Raw genomic sequence first — 23934 nt, 5'->3', positions numbered from 1 at the left:
TTAAAGAATCCCCAAAATCTATTGGAGCGAATACATGAGTTCTGCAAGTTTACAAGAAACAAGATCAATATATAAAAGTCAACTGCATTCCTACACACTAGAAATGAACAATCCAAAAATGAAATTAAGAAAACAATTCCATTTATAATAGCATAAACAAGAATAAAGTACATAGGAATAAATTAAACTAAAGAAGTACAAGACTCATACATCTCACATGCTGAAAACTATAAAATATCACTGAAAGAAATATGAGACATAATTAGAAAGACATTTACGTTCATGTGTGGAAGACTTAATATTGTTAAGATGCCAGTACTCCCCCAATTGGTATACAGATTCAATACAATCTCTACAAAATTCCAACTGCCTTTTGTTGTTTTTTTTGTTGTTGGAAAAACTGATCCTAAAATTCATATAGAATTGCAAAGAACTCAACAGCTAAAAAAGTTTTTGGGAAAAAAAAAAAACAAAGTTGGAAGACTTACAATTTGCAATTTCAAAACTTGCTACAAATCTTTAATAATTAAGAATGTGTGGTACTGGCATAAGAATCAACATATAGATCAACTGTAGAGAATTGAGAATCTAGAAATGAACCCATGTGGCTATGATCATTTGATTTTTGACAAAAATGCCAAAATTACTCAATGGAAAAAGAATATCCTTTTAAACAAATGGTAATGAAACAACAAGATATGTCTATGGAAAAGAATAGATTTGGACCACTGTTTTATACCATCCATAGAAAATAAATCAAGAGAGATCATAGAGGCCAGGCACAGTGGCTCACGCTTGTAATCCCACCACTGTGGGAGAACAAGGCAGATGGATTGCCTGAACTCAGAGGTTCGAGACCAGGCTGAGCCAGAACAAGACCCTGTCTCTAAAAATAGCCGGGCATTGTAGCAGGCACCTGTAGTCCCAGCTACTTGGGAGGCTGAGGCAAGAGAATCACTTGAGCCCATGGGTTTGAGGTTGTTGTGAGCTATGATGCCACAGCACTCTAATGAGGGCAACAAAATGAGACCCTGTCTCAAAACAAACAAACAAAAAAAAGTCATAGACTTAAATACAAGAGTTAAAAAAATAAAGATGAGAATGTAAGTGTAAATTTTTACAATCTTGGATTAGGCAACCGTTTCTTAGATATGATATGACATAAAACACATAAGCAACCAAAGGAAAACAGGAGTTCATAAAAATTTTAAACTTTGGTGCATTAAAGGACACTATCAAGAAAACGAAACAACCTACAAAATGGGAGAAAATATTTGGCAATCATATCTCTGATAAAAGTCTAGTATTAGAACTTAATGAGCTCTCATACTCAACAGTAAAAAAGATAATAAAAAGACAAATAATAAATAAAATAAAATACCCTGCACACTTATCTATGATTAATAATTAATGTTTGTGAAAAACCTGGTTGCAAATGTTTGCAGCATCTTTATTTATAATACCCCAAAACATCACTTCTCGGTCTTTTGGCTAAGATCAAGTGTATAATATCCCCAAAATAGAAGCAACACAATGTCCTTCAGTGGGTAAATGGTAAAATCAAATGTGGCTCCCACACACCATGGAATACTACTTAGCAATAAAGATGAACTATTGATATGTCCTATAACCCTGACAAATTTCTGAAGTTTTATTTTGAGTTAAGCCAATCTCCAAAGAGTACCTGGGGATATTGCTGTATTATTTCTTAAAATTAATATGAGCTTACAATTATTTAAAAATAAAAATGTTTAACTGTAAAAAATATTTCAAAAAAGACATACAGACTCCTGTACTCATTACCCAAATTTTATAATGATTAATCGTTTTTTTTTGCTTCAGATCTGGTTTTTAGAGTAAATAAAGAAATATAAACTGCACCCTTTCCTGATTGAGCCCATTTCTCTTCAGAAGTAAGCACACCACTGAATTTCTCTATGCATATTCTTATACTTCTGTTTCGTAAGTATTACTGTAGCAACAAATAATAATTGGTTGTGCTTTTCAAAGATGGCATGGATGGTTTATCCTGTACCATGCAATACGTATGATTTTTACAACTTTATTTTTCTTCTGAACACTCAGCTTTTGATATTTATCTATGTTAATGAGTGAAAATCTTGGATTTTTATTTTTCCTTTGATTATTCTATACTAACAGTAAATAATATGTAATACTACGTGCCAGACATTGTTCTAAATGCTTTATGTTAACCTTTTATTCATTGAGAGAGATACACTCTCTACTATTCTTACTTCTATTTTACAAATGAGAGAAGGAAGGTTCAGAGCAGCTGAGTAATTGTCCTTGTTTGTACAGTTGGTAAATGATAAAGCCTTGATTTGAACCTGAATGGTCGGCCCCAGCACATATCTCCGTAGTATAAATATTATACCCGTGTTTAGCACATTTTAGGTTGTTTTCCATTTTTTGTTCTCATTAACTATGAATATATCCTCATTCTGTCTCCTTGGTCTGTGCACATATAGAAATTTCTTTGAGATATGCACCAACAAATTGCCTGTTGTTTTGTACACACTGAACTTGACTTTAGTGGCCATTTCCATATTGCTCTACGTAAAGCAATTCCCATAAGCAGCAAATAAGAGTTCCTGTTTCTCCACATATTCACCAGCACTTCACAGTGTCACCCTTCACAATTTTTGACACTTTGATGGGCATGAAGTAGTAGTTCAATGTTTTTATAATGTGCATTTCCTTTTTAACTAAGGATGCTGAGCTTCATTGCATGTGTTTACTGGCCTTTGGAATTTCCTCTCCTGTGAATTGCCAGTACATGTCATCTGTGATTTGTTTTATTGAGTTGTTTTTATTTATCTTATAATTTTCCATATCATTTACTGGTGACATTTATTGAAAATATATTCTCCCAGTCTTTGGCTTGTCTTTTAACTTTGTTTATGATGTTTTATGTCACACTGAAGATTTTTATTTCAGTGTTGGTAAATCAGTCTGTATGTACAAGGTTGGACAATTAAGTTCACAAACTCATTACAAAAAGTACTACATACTTCATTGCTGAATATCATAATAGTCACCTCCAAAGTATCCCCTTGGGAAGCTATTCAGTGACCTTAGCACCTAGTCCACGCTTCAAAACAATTTTGGAACTCTTTTTCTGGAATGGCCATCAGAGCTATTATTATATTACCCTTGATGTCCTGATTGTCATCAAAATATTTTCCTTTCAATATTTTCTTTGTCTTCAGGTAAAGAAAAAAGTCACTGGGGGTCAGATCAGGTGAGTAGGGAGGGTGTTCCAGTACAGTTATCTGTTTGTTGACTAAAAACTCCCTCACAATATGAGCTGGTGCACTGTCGTGATGCAAGAACCATGAGTTGTTGGTAAAGTTTTTCAGTTAAGATTTTCCTGACTGTTTCTCTACCTATATTTACTTAGTCTGCTATACTTCTCACAGTCAGCTGGCAATTTTAAAGAACAATTAAACAAAGTTTTGCAATGTTTTGCTCATTATTGGCTGCCCTGATCTCTCTTTAACAGTGACACTTTCTTTCCCCTCAAAAAAAACATTTATTTGCTTTTTTCTTTATGGCATTATCTTCATAAACTTGGACTAATACGTCCTGCTTTCACTTCCATTCTTGCCAAGTTTAACAAGAAACTTAATGTTTATTCATTGCTCTAATTGAAACTCCAATATTCTTGTGACAGAACATAAAAACACACAACAATCATGAATGCCATGAACACAGCTGTGAGACACTGATATATCAAGGTTATGAAACCTTACTGAGTTGCTTGTACAGTGCTGCCAACATAAGCATGTGATGGAAAGTTAGTGCACTTAATTGTCAGACTCTGCATATACGTATGTTGGTGCATGTGTGCGTATGTATATGCAACCTACACACAATATATATACAAAATAAATATACCTTTCATATTAAGGTTTTATATTTTCAAATCTGGAATTTTTAAGTGACTTTTTTCTTTAGAAATCTCCATGGTTTGTCAAATATCTTAGCATCATTTATTTTTGATTTTATCATCAACCCCACTAATTAGAATGCAATCCCAATTATAAACTGGGTTTTCTTGTAAGTTCCTGTCATTTATCCAGTCTTTCCTGGAGATGTGACATTGGTCTGTAATAAGCTCCAAACTATTCATCTTTCTTTTCTGTACTTTTTGGAAAGACTATCTTAAAAACAAAATGGTATCATATGCCTCAGTCTACATTACAACATGCTTTTTTGCTTAACGACATGTCTGTGATAGCTTTCCAGGTGGTTGAGGACATCATTTTTAGTGCCCCCAGAATATTCCTTTATTTTGGAAAGACCATATTATATTTAACAGTCCCCTATTGATGAACCTTTACGTTGTTTCTAAAATTACAATATGTGTCATATGTGGTATAAGTGCACAAATATTTGCTCATATTTAAAATAAATTATCCACAATTTACAAATCCAATTACAAAAACTGGAACTTTGAGACCCAAAGAGTAAATAAAATTTCATCTTTGTTACTTAATGCCAAACCATTCTTCATAAAGATTGGACTAATTTACACTCGTCCTTCATAGCACACCAAAGTTTCCAACAGCAGGAAATGACACAATCACATTTCTATTTTACCTGCTAGTAATGCAGAGAAATATGCATCACAAAAGCAGCAAAGAGATAAACAGTGTTCTGGAAGACCTGAGTGTCAGCTAACAAACATGCAAATATTTTGTAGGTATCAGGCATGCCAGATGATAGCGCATCCAGTGGCTGCATCTACAGAGTTCTCCCAATGCAGCATGAAAGGCCGCATCTAAACACTCAGATGTAACAATTGCCAAAGGGACATGCAAGAGTTCCAGAAATTCTGAAGGTATTTGGGGTAACTTCATCACAGGTAAGTATACGGTACCTTCATAAATAACCCACAAATAGAAATAGCTTCTTTGATTGTGCTGGCTGATGGAATAAACTTTTTTTAAAAGGATACCTGCACTCTCTTCTAGTATTTTTATAGCTTCAGTCTTAAATTTAAATCTTTTATCCAGCAAGAATCAATTGTTGCTACTAGTGAGAAGTCTGGGGCCAGTTTCACTCTTCTACAGGTGGCTAACTAGATCTACCAGCACCATTTGTTAAATAGGGATTCATTTCGCCAGTGCATGTTTGTGTTAGGTTTATCAGAGATCAAAGGATGGTATGTGGCTGGGTTCCTCTCTAGATTCTTTATTCTATTCCATAGATCTATGTCTCTGTTTTTGGACCAATGCCATGCTGTTTTGATCACTATAGATTTGTAGTATAACCTGAAATCTGGTAACGTGACACCTCCAGATTTGTTTTTATATCTAAGAATTGTACTGGCTATTCAGGGTTTTGTTTTTTTGTTTTTTTTTTTTTCTCATTCCATATAAAACAAAAAATTGTTTTTTGATATTGGCCTGGGAAAATATTTTATGAGGAAGACCTTCCTGGCAATAGCAGCAACACCAAAAATAAATAACTGGGATTTGATCAAGCTAAAAAGCTTCTGCACAGCTAAGGGCACTACAATGAAAGCAAACAGCCAGCCTTCAAAATGGGAGAAGATTTTTGCATTTTGTGATTCCAACAACGGTTTGATAACTAGAATCTAAAAAGAACTCAAATTAATCAATAAGAAAAGAGCAAACAACCCCACTTCTTTGTGGGAAAGAGACTTGAATAGAAAATTCTCTGAAGATAACAGACAAATGGTCAGCAAACACATGAAAAATTGCTCATCGTCTTTAATCATCAGAGAAATACAAATCAAAACCACTTTGATATATCACCTAACTCCAATAAGATAAGCCCACATCATAAAGTCTCCAAACTGCAGATGCTGGCATGGATTAAAGTGAAGGGAACACTTTTATACTGCTGGTGAGATTGCAAACTAATACAACCTTTATGGAAAGAAGTATGGAGAATCTTCAAAGAACTAAAAGCTGACATTCAGTAGAGCACAGTGGCTCATGCCTGTAATCCCAACACTTGGGAGGCCTAGGTGGGTGGAGTGCCTGAGCTCACTAGTTGGATACCAGCCTAAGCCATAGGGAAACCTCGTCTTTAAAAAATAGCCAAGCCAGGGTGGTGCCTATGGCTCAGTGAGTAGGGTGCTGGCCCCATATACCAAGGGTAGCGGGTTCAAACCCCGGCCCGGCGGCAAAAAATAGCCGGGCATTGTGGCAGGTGCCTGTGGACCCAGATACTGGGGAGGCTGAGGCAAGAGAATCACCTAAGCCCAAGAGGTGGAGGTTGCTGTGAGCTGTGATGGCACAGCACTCTACTAAGGGGTACAAAGTGAGACAGAGTCTCTAACAACAACAACAAAAAAGAATAGCCAAGCATTGTAGTGGGCAAGAGAATCGCCTAAGCCCAGGAGTTTGAGGTTGCTGTGAACTATGATGCCAGAGCATCATAGGGTGACAAAGTGAGACTCTGTCTCAAAAAAATAAATAAATAAATGAAATAAAATAAAAGTTGACATTCCATTTTATCACAAAATTCCATTACTAGGTATCTAGCCAGAAGAACAAAAATCATTTTACCACAATGACATTTGCACCAGAATGCTTACTGCAGCCCAATTCATAATTGCCAAGTCATGGAAGCAACCCAAATGCCCATCAACCCATGAATGGATTAACACATTGTGATATATGTATACCATGGAATACTATTCAACCATAAAAATAAAAATAGTTGGAGACTTTACATCTTTTGTTTACTTGAATGGAGTTGGAACACCTTCTTCTTAGTAAAGTATCTCCAGAATGGAAAAAAAGGTATCCAACATACTCAATACTATTATGAAACCAATATGTAAACACTTACACACTCATACAAATGATAAAACACAAATATAGTCTAGAAAGAGGGAGGGGTGATGAGGGAGAGGGGAGGGGAGGGGAAGAGGAGAGGTGATTGCTGGGAGGAGGGAGGGCATTTGCGCACCTAATGTGCACAATGCAAGGGTATATTTCAAAATAACCAAGAATAAATTTTAAATATCTTACCACAAAAAATAAGTGAGGTGACAGCGATGTTAATCAGTTTGATTTGATCATTCCACATGGTATATCATATCATCTCATTGTACCCCATAAATGTACACAGTTATGATTTTAATTAAAAATTAATTTTGAAGAAAGGGTAACTAGCTGGCTGCTATCAAGAAGACTTGAGAACTCTGCTGATGGTGTACATTTAAAAAAATTTCATTCCAGCACAGTCCAGAACACAGATGCTTGAGAAAGCCTGAACCACATCTGGAAGGTCTCCTTACACACGCTTCCCCTTTCTCCCACCTCGCCTCAGCTCAGATGGTGTGGAAGCCAGGAAGAGACTCCACTTGTCAACACCACTACATGAGGAAAGAGTGGACAATTCCCAAACATGCTGCCGTCCAACCACCATTTCCTGAACTCAAAGCCCAGATTCTTCCTTTGGATAATATTAAAAAGAGGGAAAGCATTTTGCATGAAAACATGTTTTAACTGTATTTGTAACACTCAATAAATAAATTACAGGTTTTATATCATTCAGAGAGAGCTGCCAGTGATTTATTCAGTTATTAACTTCACACGCTTGGGAGAATGAATTAAATGCCGGCCTGTATTGAAGGTTTGGGGATTATTCAGCCAGATTATGCCTCTGAAAAGTTTGGGCGGCTCTGAAGGCGTTTCAAAATAAGCATGGACAGTTTGGTAGAAGCCACAGAGGGCAGAGGATTTTGTCCTGTTCATTTATAGCAGCTTATAAATTCCATAAAAAGGAAATGAATTATGCATTATTGGGTTTACATAAGGTCAACCAGTGAACTTTGACCCCTCTCTTTTCTCATTTGGCTCAATTATTAGATGAAATGACAGATTTGATCTCTTTTCAAATTGTGTTAGAAAGGGTCTCTTTATTTCACCCTCTAGCAGCAATCAGCTGACAGGACTAGGCAAGTGCATTAATTATGATTGATTTAGAGTGTCTATAGGGTGATTATTTCTAGAATTCTACTCCTGAGCCAAAACCTTTTGACCTATTTCAGGCCACACAGCAAATTAATCCACAAGAAGATTTAAGGGGAGACTTCGGGACAGCAGTTTCCCTCCTGTGTTTGCAATCAAAACATTTAAGACACCCCTAGCAATCCAGAGAATTACTGGAACACTCCATGGTGAAGACATTTAAAAACCTGACAACCAGGTTTAGAAACATCTTGTGCAAGAGAACCCCAAATGGCTCTGAATTTAGCCCCCCAAGAGGAAAAGAGTCTTCACTTTCTCTGCTCTGAGCTAATAGGATTGCATAGGGAAAAAAAATCTTTATTATGAGTTTGTGAATTTGTCTCATTTGGAGTTTCAGAATAACAAGTCTGTTGTTGGGACAGTCAATCTCCCTCTCTTATTTCCAGAGGATTAAAAATGACAGTACTAATTAAAGAAGTAAAGAAAAGAGACCGCTGTCAGTTGCAATGCACAGTCTTGCATTATAATAAGGCGCAGATGAGGAGGAGAGAGAAAAGTCAGGCAGGTAGCCTCATTAGGAGTTTCTGTCTAAGTATCAAAAAGCATCCTGCAGATGAATCCTCTTTAAAAAGAGGGTATTTATCAAAAATTGCTACCTCTGAGTTATTAGAACTATAGGGATTAAAGGGAAGAGTCATCTAGAATTGATGCCAGAAGATCAATTAACCCAGCCCAACTATCTGTCCTCCAATGCCCTCCCATGGCAAAGAAGAAGGCGTTCGAATTGGGCCTAAGTCCTGCCTGTGGCATTTATAAGCTGAATGACCTAGGGCAGGTGGCTTAACCTCTCTGATCTCAGTTCTTTTTCTATGAGGTGTAAAGAATATCTACCTCATCACAAAGCTGTAGTGAGGATTACAGACCATGTGTGTTTGAAAGAACAAAAATATTTTGTGGCTCCTATCTACAATCCTCCATTGCCATTTATAGAGGCAGGTCAGAAGAACTGAATTTTTCTTTGGATGAACACAAGTGGAATTTCTGTCCTCATCCCTGAAAATATTAATAGCATTAAGTAGCATGAGGAGCCAGAAAGCTGGGGAGAGCTGTGTAGCTTAGCATAAAAAGAGAGGACAAAAAAGCCCGGGGTTGAGGGGCCTTGGGCTTGGAGATTGGAGAGGCTGGTATAAAGAGAGGTTCAGGAGAGAAACACAGTTGGCCGAGCGCAGGAGTGATGCTAAGAGGAAATTCGGGGGTGGGGGGGTGGTGGCTTAAGGGAAAGATGGGATCCACTGTGACCTCAACCCCTTCTTCTGTCTTCATTCCAAGATCTTCAGTAAAATCCGCTATGTTCACCGATGCTTCGGTAGGAGTGGGCTCCTTCAAATGAAGAAGCATTTCTTTAGGAGTAGCAAGGGACAAAGCAGAGGCCACAGCTGGTGACAGGTGGCACATGGGTCCTGTGCATCAGGATTGAACATCTTTAACAAATGATGCTACCGTGACTGTTACAGTTCTGCATCTTTTATGCTTCTCCAAAAGATTCCAGAGAAATTATCTCACTGGTGACTGGCAGATAACGAAGGCTCTGCTAGCAGATACTGGTGGGTCAGGGATGATCGTATGTTATTTCTCTTGGCCTCAGAGTTTCCACTTAGAAATATGGGACTACGACCAAAAAAATCATTATACTTCCTTTCAGTGCTAAATTCCATGGTTCTGCGTCCCCGAGAGAAGTTTTCATCTTTACAGAGTAAACACGAAGCTTTTTAGTTATAAATCCAAACGTTTCAGGACCAAGCCAGTTAACACAAATGAGTGAAGTAGACCAGATGTGAAGCGAAAGGGAGCAGTGGCGATTGCAGCAAATTGGACAATCAGAGAGTTACCTTAAAGTGTTCAAATCTAATTGTCTACATTGTGCAGGTCAAATTCTAATTCATGGGGTCCAAGTTTTGGATCTTTGGCCAGAGAGGCCCAGGATGGGGTGTTTGGAACTTGTGTCATTCTTTTAACACAGTAATTCAGCCCATCTTTGCTTCCATCCCACTAACTTAGACAAAGTTAGCAGATGCATCTGGTTCTTAAGAAATCAGCTGCATCAAACTGAACTGTTCTGAGGCTGCCAAGCTGTCATTATCCTGAGGCCTGGTCATTAGTTGCCAAGCTAATAAAGAGGACGTTGGTGGCAGTTCTCATGCTAACTCATAGAGTGCTGGGACGATTACATAAGCAGGAATGCATGTGACTCAGTGAGCGCTAAACAGTAACCCCAGCAAGCCCATGGCTGAGGTTCTTTTCTGGGTCACCAGCATGGTCTGAGAAAGCTGAGAGACGGGGGCAGGACACACATTTCCAAATCAGCAGCTGGCAGCTCCCACTTCCAGCGGACTGATGCAGGTTTAACTGTCATGCTCGCTACACTGAACGGTGGCTGGGAGTGCAGGATGGTGGACGACCTCAATCTGCGGCCCACCCGTTGCTATCATCGGAGGGGAGACCCAATGAAGAGCATCCAAGCAAACGAGAGGTGCCAGGGCCCACACTGACCAACAGGCTCGTGGGGGCACAGAAGCAAGTGCCTTTGTTAGGAAGGAGCTCCATCTGGAGCGGGTGCCCTCAGCAAGGCGCGTGGGGAAGGTGGAGGTGGAGGTGAAGGAAAGAGGTCATCAACCTGAGGAGGGACCACCCGGGTGAGGAGCGTGGGAGGAAATGCCAAATGATGGGCTCCTGGCCCAGGTCCCAGACGCAGGATCACCCAGCCACAGTCTGAAGAAGGCTCTGCAGGAAGCCTGGGAACTCAAGTCCTGAGGAAGGAGTCAAGAGAGGAAAAGAGCAGGTGACAGAGACTCTGTGGGCCGAGGGAAACAAGGAGCTGGCAGCACTGAGCTCCCTCAGGCTGCCAGGCCCCACAGATATGTTTGACTGGTATTAATTCAGAGGCCTCCAGCGCTGCTGTCCCCATTGCACAAATGCTGAAATGGAGGCACCTGGAGCTGAAAGTCACCTACCCAAGGTCATGCAGTTAGAAGCGGCAGAGCCAGGATAAAACCCTGCACATGGGCCTCAGACCCTGTCCTCCTGCCACTCCCCGAGGCTGCCGTCCTCAGTGCGGGAGCTGGCGAGATGGCCCAAGGGGACAGAAACTAAGATGCAGACAATCAGCACAAACCCCACCACCTCCCCCGGCTCAGGAGCAGGCGGGCTTGGGCTGGGGAGCAACCCAGGGAGACAGCAGTGGCCTGGTGCCCCAGGGAAGGAGGCCATTCTCCAATGGAGAAATCAGTCTCCACTGACCAGGTATCATCTCCGGCGCCCTGGAAGGAGCTCAGCCATCCAAGTGAGTTTGTGTCCTAAACATAATGGTGAGTAAGCCTTTAACAGGGTGGAACCTTCCGGGGGGGTTTCAGAGACCAGCAGCTCTGGGAGAGGTAACACTGGGACACTGTGTGCCTGAGTGAGGTAATCACCACTGACAGTAATCAGGTGTCAGCAGGGTACAGGGCAGGACCGAAATCAGCTGGGGCACACAGGAGCCGGCCACAGGAGGATGCCCAGCCAGGAGCTTCGGAGGAGACAATCATAGAAAAATCTATGATTTTGCCCAAAGCTTCTGCCACATCTTGGAAACAGATGAGGATGCTGACAGCAGATGGCCCCCGGCGGGGAGAAAGGCCTGCTGTGAACAGCATGGGCACATTGCACGGGTGGAGAGACTGTCTCCCAGTGACTTTTTTTAACCCCAGTTTTTACTAGGTTCTGTCTTACTTACAGTCCTATCCGGGGTTCTCAGGAATGGCAATGAAGCCGGGCAGGTGGCTGTCTGGGAAGCCACAAAGGTGAGGAAAAAGCAACAAATAGATCTTGCTTCATGGGGCAAAGATGTGAAGACCCAAGAGGTGCAGGAGAAGGTGTGCTCTAAAAACAAATGGCTCCCGACAACTTCACAAACATGGGGGGAAGGGCAGGGCAGGGAGGGGAGGGCCTCAGTGCCCTGCCATTACCAGAGGCAATAGTGTCTTGTCTTTGCCTTGGCTGAATGGGATAGTCAGCAAGTGACTCTTCCAGTGGCTCTACCTGAGTCCCGCCAAGCTAAGTTCCACCCAAAGGCCACCACCAGCCCATAGATGTGCATACAGACCTTAGTCTGCAGCCCCTGTGTGCTCAGACCTGCAGTGTCCCTTCAGGGGGTGTCTGTTGCAGCAGCCCTTGGGGAATGAAGCCAAAGTAAGCCCAGGCACTGCAGAGCAAGCTGGGCCCACTCCACAGCAGGTAGGGAAAGCTGGGAGAAGGGGAGACCCCAGACGTGTTCTTCCTATTCTCCAGATAAGGAAAGATCGTGGCCTAGAAGGAATAGATGATGATGGAAATAGCCTCCTGGTGTCAGACTTGGGGGGGTTCTGGAGGCTGCTTCCCTGTGCCCCAGGAGACTCGAGCTAGGAAAAGACCAAGTCTCCTTGAAAACATGCTGGGAGCCAAATAAGACCTTCCTGCAGTCTTCTCTGGACTTCAGGCCACCTTTAGATGCATATTCTAAGTAATTGCATCAGTCGGGCTACAATGCCACAGTCCACAGCCCCCAGAGCTCCTCAGGCCTACATGGAAACAAACGCTTACTTCTTCTTAAAGCTACACATCCCACACGGAGGTGGACTGTGCTGGAGGCCTGTGAGGAAGGAGACCCCCTATCAACAGAGTGACATCTGCAGAGGATTACAGAACGTGGCAGGTCATGCCTCAGTCTTAAAGCTGCCACCTGACAGGCATCATCTCCAAGGACATGCCTTTGGCCCAAAGAAAACATGTGGCCACACGCACATAAGAAGCTTGGAAAGAGAACTGAAATATGGAACTGGAATATGAATTAATGGAGTCCTTTATAGTAAAGGTCCTCCCCCTTTTAATTTGGATACCATTGGCTTTTACACAAAATGTTACTTTGCGGCATCTTAAATGGTAGCATCTAAGATGTGGCCATAGAGAAGGTTCTCTGCAGAGGGTCAAGGTTACCTTGAACTCCCTCGTCTTCCCTTCCCTTCAATCCCACGTCTTCACCAGTTAAGCTGAGACACTAAAGATGACAAAGGTGGGCTACACTCAGGGGACAGGACACACTGGAAACACCCTTGTTGTCCATGCTGTCTGTGGAACTCACTCCACCAGACCCGGCTCACTTCACTTTCCCCAAAGCCCTGGCTGCCAAGAGGGAGAACTGGGCTCAGGCCCTTTGCTTTCCTGGGTACTTCTCCGAGCTACTTCTACTTAAGCATGTGCATGCCCGAGCTGCCTGTGAGCCCAAAGAATTGTCCCTTGTGACTCCCCTCCTTAAAGAGGCTCCAATTAGACGCCCCTTAATGGCACCTCCAATTTGACTATCTGTCCAAGATTCCACAATGCATGGGAATTCTCCCAGAGATTATTCCTGTTTTTTCCCATCCTCAAAACAAGGAAGGGGGAATAATGCATGATTGAAAACTAGCCACCAAATGTTAGAAAAAATAAATTTGCAGTTGTGTTGCTTTGAAAACTTATTGCACAGCTGGGGGCATTTAAAGAACTTAATTAACAAGCTTTGGCTGCAATGCGCCCCCCTTTGGGGGAGGGAAAAAAATCACAGTTAAGATTTGTCCAATTAAATTATAGAAGAGTTGGTGGATTCAAAGGGAGAGAGAGAGAGGTTAGGAGAATGCACTTCCAATTTAAAAAGAAAATTTTTAGTCTGATGGGAGACCTATAGTCTGATTAATTCAGTGCTAAGCTTTTTCTGCAGTTTTCACAAACTCATAGGCACTCACGAATTTTGAACCCAATGTAATTATAGGTTTTGATAATCAGGCTTTGGTTAAATAAAGTCCCCTCTTTCCCGTAAAAACTGAGGATGAAATATTTTGTTGTAAGGGAGGGCTCCCCAACACATTTTTCACACTTCCTACACCTGAGCCCAGCCTCGGATCCCCACCAGGATGTCAGTGTGCTTTTGACTTTGTGGGCCCTTTCTTCCATAAAAATATATTTGAAATTATATTTTGCAACTGCATCAGTATAAAGATAATTATAATGCAGGCTGGATTTAATTTTTATAATATTCATTTTCTTTTCTTGTGATTTACCAGAACTTGAAACATTCTTGGGGACCCCCAAAGGTATGGTTGTTTCTAGACGACTGAAGCCTTCTGTGCTTAATGGATAAAGTGGCCCTGCCCAGAATTGCCCATTATGAACCCGAAGAAGACCATTAGACCAGCTAAGAACAGGTTCAAAATAATAGTGACGATGACACAATTCACGGCGACACAATTCATATCAGCCCGTGCTAAGCTCCTGTCTTTACAGCAGACTAACCTCCAGTCCCCCAACCCGTGCCCCCCAAACCCCCCCAAAAATTGTTATTCTGACATCATTGGTCTGAAAGAATACCCAGTACAGTATGCACTCTTTTGGAATGACGAGTTTTCTGCCTTTTCTAAGGGGGATGTTCAGCCACAGACAAAAATGCGTCAGGGCAGCAGAGAAAATTCATTTGTATAAGCTGGCCCCCCGACTGTGGAATTTTCAATTATATATATCTAATTATGGCTGTCAGTTGATGGATTCAGAAAAGACATTTTGGTCCCCCCCTCCTTTTTTTTTGTCTTTTCGTCATCTCTTCTGTTAGAATGATTATAGCACACTTACACAACTAATTGCCTTACTGCTGATTAGTGATACAATTATGCAGACCCGGCTCCTTGTGTGAACAACCATCTGCAGAGAAAAAAAAGTGACACTATTCAAAAACTATCCATAATTTAACCAATGTTATTCCAATGCACTGAGCCCAGACAATCGTCTAGCTTTCATATTTCATACCCACCCTGGCAAGAGGAGGTTGGGTTTTGTGTGTCCAATTCACCTCTTTAGACACACTGTGAATCAGAAAGAAAGAGGGGAGAAGAAAGTGCTTCAAATGTCAACCCATAGTGGGGAATTGAAGCGTGGTTAACGTCCATTCCTCCTTTGGGTAATTTTTCTTCAAATTTTATACCACTTGGCAATTTTTTGTTTCCTTTCAAACTGCTGAGAAAGTGCAGATGTTTCAACTCCCCAAAGTGGGCTTGGGTTTGCTGATTTTGTGTGTGTGTGTGTGTGGGCTTCTCTCCCCAATCCCTTTCTCTTCATTTTCCCCATAATGTTTTTTTAAAAGAAAATAAAAAAAAAAAAAAGAGAAAAAAAGAAAGGGTTTTAATGGAATCGAAGGACGTGGCTGACATATGACATTTCAATAAAGTGTCTCTTTTGTTCACCAAGGCAAAGTATAAGGGACACCAACTCTGAGACCTTAGGGCCACAGGGAGTGAACAGGTGGAGTGGGCAGGACGCTGTTTGCCCCAAGGCCTGAACAAAGAAAGCAGCTTGGTTTTTCTCAATGTGCGAGGCAAGAACAGTGCTGTCTGCAAGAGGAAATGAAAGAGCCTGTTAGAAAGGCAGGAAGGGTAAAAACCAGGAAGCAAGGTGCCAAATTCTCCTCTAGTTTTGAAATAAGATCAGAGGTCATCAGAGCAGAAACAGAAAAATTCTGAAATCTTAGCGTGGCAAGGCTCTCCTCCACAATCTAATATTTAGATATTAACGTACAGTGCCTTTGCAGAGAGGAAAAAGATGCTGGGCCTTAAAAAGAGACATTTAAGAAGAAATCCTGGAGAATCAGGCATCCATGGTGCATCTCACCAGCAAAGGCAAGAGGAGAGAGGTTGCTGGTCCTGAGAGCTTCATCTGGAGATGCCTCATCTCAGCCCCCAGACCGGGCTCTGCAGGAGACACAGCACCTGGGAAATGTGGGCATTGCAGGGCCCAGGGGGTCACCCCTAGCCCAGACCTCCTCGGACACCAGCCTGTCCTTGTTGGGCACTAAAGCGTGTGTGTGATTCAGCCTCTCTGCTTTTGGTTTTCTTTCACTCTCCTCTGCTCAGAGTCCTGAAGCAAATGAAAGGGTTGCTGTGGGTTTTTGGTATTCTGAAATATAGAAGATAAGTGCGGGTCCAGTTATGTTCTGTTGGGTGTTTTTTAATGCATGTAGTGGTGACTATCTCCTGAGAGCTGACAGTGTGCTGTGCGCCACTCTCTTCCTCTGTGCTTTATATGAATGACTTCATTTGGTATCATGATTATCCCGCTGTATGGAGGAGACGCCTTCAGATTAATGGAGTTAAACAGAGAAGCCAGGATACCCAGCTAATGACTGGTGTTGCACAACAACAATTTGAACTGAAACCTGCTGCTCCCAGAGGTCGGACCCCTTAACCACTGGGCACTGTTGACATCTTGATGCCTCAAGAGCATCAGTTTGTATAGAGAGGACGGGGTAACTCTGCTAATGAAAATATTAGTTGAGCAACTAATAGAAGGAAAGAAGAAAGAAAGGAGGAAAGGAGACAGTAAGAGAAAGGGGGGCGAGTTACTGCCTTCAGAAAGACGCACTGGACTTAACACAGCTGCCCTGGTATTGTGTCACTGCTTCCTCCAATGGCTGAGTGACGTCGGACAACTAGATGTCTTCATATGACTTTGCCATGAAAAGAGAGATCTGGGAAAGAATGAATCTATTCTTTCCAAAGAACATCTCCCAGCCCCTCTAGCCCGTCCTGGTATCCTGCTTTGAGTGCTCACATGGGCCTCTGCTCTGGGTCACCTGCCACAGCAGTCCGCCACTAACTGCCTTTGGTTTTTTGATCTTTTCCTGGGCATTGGTCTTGCCAACCTGATTGGACTATAAGATCTTCTTTCCTCTCCTTCCTTCTCCTCCTGCTCTTCTTTTTCCTCCTTTTTCTTCCCTGTTTTCTCTATAAGGATTAATTTGGTGCCTATTTTGAGCTTAGCACAAAATCTAGTCTGCCTTGTTCTACAAGTGTCCCATGAAAGTGCCCAAGCCCGATAAATAAGCCCAGGTGGCAGTGAATGTGTGCTGGGTTAACTGATCAGAGACAACGTTCCTACAGTTGTATTCTCCCTGATCACTCTGGGAAAAGGCAAGTAAGGCCACTGTGGGCAGGGAAGATGGTGGCTTTGGAGGGGCCCATTTGTAAGTATGAACCCTTCTCCTTGGAAAGCAGGAAAGTGTCATTAATGGTGTAGTGTGCATGTGAGATGGGAATAAGAGTGTTCTCACCCGAGTGAATTCTGAAAAATTCACCTCACTGAACCTAACTCTGGAGACCCATGCCCCTCCTAGAGCTCAGACCTGGCCAGGCAGGCAGAGTTGGATGACTAAGAAACCATGCGTAGCCCTCGAGGATGAGAATTCAGTGCCAGGACGCCTACAGCCGGAGAGGGGCTCTCCCACCTCAGCAAGCTTTGTCGTGTTTGTAAAACTGGAGGATCCTCTGCTTTGCCTTTCTGGTTTCCTGGAGCAGGCCCAGGGCCGGCCACATTGGCCTGAGACATTCCTCACACTCACGCAGCAAATCATGTTGTTCAATACAGGAAAGTGGGTCTCTAAATGAGACTTTGGTGTTTTTCTGTACCTGTATGGGAGATGGGAAAAGATAAAGGCAAGTGTTTGGAAGTAAAAGCGTCTTTAGGACAATTTAAGACAACTTTTTACCCAATGTGAAACCACTAGCCTTGATTATTTTGTTTTTCTTCCTTGTCATCCCTTGGGAGAGTTTGGGAGCCCATGTCTTTATTCTTCAGTGTCATCTCCTGAAGTGACAGTCACTGTATCCCAGTTAGCAGAAATGACCCAACCCCACAGTCCATTCGCTGAGCTGGGCAGCAATTATCCAATGATTCATTTAACCATTTACATTTTCAACATCAAGTCAACTGCTGTATTCCCCAGCCTTAGAGAGGCCACAAAAATTAACACAAAGGAAGAGACACTATTCCTATCTTGAAGGAGTTTGTCATCTAGTGGGGACATTACATCTACAAAAAAACACACCTGTACCAAGTATTAAATGGTCTAACAGACATGTTCATTAATGTTTATTGAAGATTTATTGAACACTTAGTACTTCCCCAGCCCCATGATAAGCTTTTTACATAATCTCTGTCATTTAAGCCTCACAATGACCCTTTGAGATAGGTAGTATAAATTTGCTCTTTTTACATATAAAAGAACTTCTTCCATATCATGTGTCTATGAAGAGATGGAATCATTCCTTGAGGCTCCTGACCATATGCCATGAACCTGCAAGCTGCCTCCCAGATGGAGTCACTGATAAAGATGTAACTCCAAGGACATTTACAGAGTTCCCCTGGAGAGTGTGACATTTATGCTGGGCCTTAAAGGATTGTTAGGAGATCACCAGAGAGAAACAAAAGAACCTTTCAGGCATCTGGATGACTGAGCAGACTCCCACGCATTCAGGGAGGTGGGTACTGGTGAGTCTGACCAGAGTTTAGCACATGTGTGTGGCTGAAACATGCAACAATAATAGTGATAATTACTGCATCTTCTGGGGTGCCGGCCCCACCACCTGCCCTGGCTGTGTGGCCCTTACAGTCCTACACCCCTTGGGAGCATCCACCATCATCCTCATGGGAGGAACTCAAGCTCAGAGACATGAAATGACTTGTTCTAGGTCACACAGTTAAATAAACAAAATAAGCCTTTCTAACGAGAATGATCTGATCCCCCAGTTCATGAGCTTAAAGTTGTTAAAGCTCGGGCTGTGGATTTAGACTACCTGGTATAAAATTCCAGCTCTGCCATAGGACACTTACCAGATCCTCCTGTGCCTCAGTTTCCTCATCTGGGTGGAAATAATAAACCATCTCATCCATCTTATTTGAGTGCTATTCCAAGGTCTCAGTGAGTCCTACTTGGGAAGCACAAACCCTAATGTCTGGTACCACACTTCAGAAAGATTTGCTGTTACTGTGATTTGTTTATTTTGGGTCCATTTGTTTGTGACATCTAAGTACAATTTAAAGCAAGAAAAATAGTGGATATAGATGAGAAAAATAATTCCAAGAGGGATGATAGAAAAGTTGATAGTCACCATCAGTGGTGGGTGATGGATCACCACCAGCAAAAGCCCCAGCTCAGAAGAGGAAAAGAAACAGCCTAACCAGAGGCCTTGTTAGCTCAAACAAGCCACAGGCTTCTCTGACAATTCTAAAACAACTGTCAAGCCCTCCTTTAAACGTCCCTTAAAGTGAACAGCTCTGGGGCATTCCGACCTTGGCCCTGGGAGGATGCTATGTGCCTCTGTGCCAGGCCTCAGCTTCAGGGCAGGGGAACATTGCCTTATGAGGAAGCCCGCACTGCCTGGATTCCAGCTTACTGGTCAACGAAGATCAAGGGCTTCACATTCTTATGAGAAGCTGATCCAATTCCATCCAGGTTCCCCATGTAGGCCCAGCACTCCCAAGTGACTGAGCTGTCTCTGTCAAGTGCATTGGGCAGAAAGACAGCAGGAGGCTATAGGTATATTCTCCATGGGAGAATGTCTATTAAAACGCAGCACATTAATATCCTAATCAGCACACCCTGCGGTCAAATCATGTCCCAAAGTTTTGTACAAGGGCAGCCAGACATGGCTTGATCAGTTCATAAAGAGGGCACTTGTCTCTGGCAGCAAGTGAGGTGAAGCATTATGTCTGCTTAGCGACACCTCATTCAGGAGGTTGAGATGGCCGTAACCACCATCCTGAGAAGACAAACCGTCCTAGTTTGATTTCCTCCAGAAGTGACCCAGAGACTAAGGTTCAAGTGCATGGGATTTATCCGGGAGGTGTGGAAAGTCCCCTATAGGGGGGTAGAGAAGTGATCTGGGGCAGGTGAGGCAGCCAGCAGAGGCTGCCCCACAGGACCAGCTTCCACTGTGGGCAGCAGAGCTCCACCCCATGGGGAAACATCACAGAGTGGAGCAAAGCGTGGGCCTCAGGATCCCACCTCAGCTTGGATATTTAAACACCAACTCCAGTTGCTGGCTGGCACCTGCCTCTGGGAACTGTTAATACCCCAGAGCTTTGGGCCTATTTCCTAGGCGAGAGGGCTTTCTGGGGCGTGGGTGAAAACCCCCAGGCACGGAGAAGCCAAGGACAGTAGGAGGGGCAGCGGGAGCCAGCAGGAAGGGGGAGAAGCTCGGGGACGACACCCGGGCTCTCCCTCACCTCCTACAAACAGGGATGTCTGTGCCAGCCTACTAATTCAGAGGGAGCTGCTGAGCAGCCTCAGATACCCACTAAAGTTCTAGTATCTTTTTGTTGTTGTCAGCGGCACATCACAGAGGCTGGAGTGCAGGGGGGAGTCACAGGGGTCAGACGCCCAAGGTGGAACACTCGGTGCTCCTACCTCGGCCTCCCGACTTCAGGACTGCAGGTGCGTGCCGCCACGCCCAGCCATTTTATCTCACCATTCAGTCATTCACATCAGAGCTCCACTCAGAGCCTATTTCCCCATAGGTACAATATTAAACTACTAGGTCACCCATTAGGAAAGGTCCAATTTCAAATCAAAAGTTTATTTTATTACATCTCAAACAAGAAGCAGCACAATTAAAGTGCCTACCAGGGGTGTGCAACCTTTTTTCTTTTCTGCTACACATTGGAAAAATAAGAGTTGTCTTGGGCCACACAGTAAATACACTAACACTAGTGACAGCTGATTAACAAACATGTTATTAAAAAATGTCTTTGCACACAGAAGGGTAAAGTAAATCTCCATAAAACCCAGAGAAGAGATTTTTAAAACTCCTCTTTGGATCCTGTCTGGAGTCACAGCTGAACTAGAAAATAATTCGTTACCATTTAAGCATCATTGTGATTTTTTTAACATAGGTAATAGAACAAGTGATACATCAAAGTTTTCTTGGTTTAAAAGGTTGTTTTGAAACTTTTCTCCCTTTTTTTTTTTTTTTTTGGCCGGGGCTGGGCTTGAACCCACCACCTCCGGCATATGGGACTGGCGCCCTACCCGTTGAGCCACAGGCGCCGCCCTCTCCCCTTTTTTTTAATAAAAAGAAAAAAAAAGTCTTTGCATACTTTTCCTGATACTTGATATCCAATACCACAGATAAGAAAAAAAAAAAAAAAAAGACCCTCACGAAATGAGCCGGTGGCTACTGGCCACAGGCTGGACAACCCTGAGTCCTGAACTATTGACATAGATTTGTGGCAGTGTCAGGAGCTCCTGTCAGGAGCAAAGAAGCCTTGACAGTAAGTGGCTATGAAATCATCGCAAAAGGGGTTTTCCACAGCTTGTTGAGAATGAAATATTAATGCTGTATTATATCAATAATATATCACAATTGATTAATAGAATCAATTATTATATCAATAATATGTTGATACAATATTAACAAACTTCACTGAGATTATAAAAACAAATTAACAGACCAAGAAATACAACTACCCCATGACTTAGAGATGTCACTTCTTAAAAGTCATCCTACATAAATACATATGCGTGTGTACAGGATGTATGAACAAGGATATTAAATGTGGCTTTATGTATAACAAACCAAAAATGAAAACAGCCTACATGCCTGTCAGTAGGGGAATGGCTTAGCTAAAGGCTTTGAGCCCCTGCAGGTGACTGTATTATAAAGAATGACAGAGAAGGTAGAGATCTAGAAACATAAACCAACATGGAAAACATTCAAGATGGAAGTGAAAAAAAATCTCACCACAGCATGTGTGTTGTTATCCCCATTTATGTAAGTCATGTGTAAGTAATATAAAATCTATTATTATCTATAACAACATGTACATATTAACATGTATAGAGCTACCCTGAAAAGATCACGGAGGGAACATATCAAAATGTAATGGGGTTGCTTCTTATAGAAAATGGTGGGAGGAGGACTTTCTCTTTTTAATCCACATATTGCTTAAATACTATCAAAGTATATTCAAATATTATTCAGGTAATTAAAATGTGAGGGATGCAGACATCTTTGCACTAATCCAGAAGCCCATTTTAAAAAACAATCAAAACAAAAAGAACAACGGAAACGCCCTGGCTGGCTAGGTCACTTAGCGGAGGGGAAATGACCATGCACCTCCATGTCCCGAGGATATCTCTACAATAGAGCTCTAAGGGAAGGCGGCACTCACAGGCCTTCTAGCTCAAGGAAATATTGAAATGTTGTCAGATTGTCTGTTTGAAAGACAGTAAACTATGTCAAGTCATTTAGAAAAATGGCCATTATAATGTTCATGTAACAAAATAGATAGACTAGAAAATTGCCAGCCTGCATGCCCAAGGGTAAAGTAGGTCAGCCGTTCTTAGAGTACGTTCAGCTGAACTCTCATTCCAGAGGTGCTCCTTAGGAAAGGGCACTGTGGTGAAATAAGTTTGACATCATGACTCCCTCCTCCATTTAGGAAATTGCGATGTACATCAGCTTGTTCTCAGCTGTAGGCTGTGCTACCAGCAGCAAACAACACAAAACCAGAGGAAAAAGAACCAGTTAACAATATTACCCTAATGGCATGAATGAACAAAAACATTCATCATGAAACAGTAATAACACATTTTGTTAAATGCTGAGGCGGCCATTTCTGAACTAAATTGACCAGTTTTGGTTCCTGGGTAGCAAAACTTCGCTCCTACGCAATAGAATCCTAAAGGAGTTAAAAACAAGTTCATAATCCTCATATATGTCTAAGTGACGTTCTTATAGGTAGGGTAGCTATATGTTAGAACTAAAAATTAAGACCTTTTTAAAACACTGGTAACTTAGAAAATGCAAGATATAAGATTCTCTAGCACAGCACAAGGCATGGAATAGGGGTTCCATAAACGAATCAAGGTGAATTTCCTAGAAGGATCAGTTTTACCCCCACCCCCACTTTACTTGCGTGTCTCACTTTAACACTCTAAGTCTATGGGACATGAAACTTTGTATCACTAACATATTCAACTATTATCAAATAGCCTATCATTATATGAAGAGTGATTATGATCGAAATACTAAAAAAGAGAGTAGTGAAATAAATGAAATAAATGCTCAAAGTGAGAGGAAAAAAAAAGAAAAAGAAAAATGGCCACTAAAAATAGGCATACCTACAGTGATAAAGAACTTGATATTGAATATGATACGCTCCCGCTGCATAGAAAATTCACTCATACAGACCAGGACTGTGCCCCACCCTACTGGATAAGTGAGGTGGGTACAGAGAGAACGCTACACCCCCACCACGCTCTGGGCTTTTCTGAAGGTTGCAGGCTCAACTCATTAAACAGTATTGTATCCAGTGATCTGCTAGGAAATGTTTAACAACTGGCTCTGGGGGTAGGGAATTGTAGTTTCTCATTTGCATGGTGTCCATACTCCAGTCATGGCTGCTTGTAAGTTACCAATGAGACACCACTGAATGTGGGGACAGGAAAAAATGTCCAGTCACAGTACATCAGTCTGCAGTGTTCCCTCCGTCCAGATGCAATGGCTGCAAACAACTTCCAGAAGCATAAGCAGTCAGAATGTAGTGACACAATTAGGAAGTGACAAGTTTTTAGTATTATTACCTTTGTTTTTCATATAATTCATCTAATTGTAAGTTTATATAATTTGAATTTCAATAATGATTGTGTTTAAAAATCCGTTTGCAGAATTTCTGCCATTTTGATCATCGGTGCTCTTGAGCTGGTCCAAGCCTGGGCAAGCCTGCTCCGAGCACACCAAGGCCTGGAGGAGCTCACAGATTTCTATCTGGAACATTTCCACAGAGGATACTTCAAGGAAGGGGCCAAGTAGATGCTAATCAGAATTATAGAAAACACCGTGTTTGGCTCTAGAAATATAAACAGACAGATTGTGTTTTCACAGCAGCCTGACACAAGTTTTGGTGGAGAGCAATGCTCCCTAATTCCCTGGAGCAACTTGTCTGAGCAGGAAAGATAGAGAGAAATATAATTTCCCTTCTAAAAGGGGAAAAGATTTGATTTCTGAGGCCTGATATTAGAGAGTAATGCACACTATATCCAGTCTCAAAATGTCCTGCCTCAAAATGCTTTGGGAGCTGGGTT

At 42.1% G+C, this 23934-nt stretch overlaps 1 pseudogene; it reads left to right on the top strand.

Moving 5' to 3' along the window:
* Positions 1 to 20591: 20591 nt before the first annotated feature.
* Positions 20592 to 20686, top strand: LOC128580321 (uncharacterized; annotated as a pseudogene).
* The last annotated feature ends 3248 nt before the right edge of the window (positions 20687 to 23934 follow it).

Source organism: Nycticebus coucang, chromosome 2, assembly GCF_027406575.1.
Source record: "Nycticebus coucang isolate mNycCou1 chromosome 2, mNycCou1.pri, whole genome shotgun sequence".
Classification (NCBI taxonomy): domain Eukaryota; kingdom Metazoa; phylum Chordata; class Mammalia; order Primates; family Lorisidae; genus Nycticebus; species Nycticebus coucang.
The sequence above is the reverse complement of the archived record's forward strand: the minus strand, read 5'-3'. Positions and strand labels throughout refer to the sequence as shown.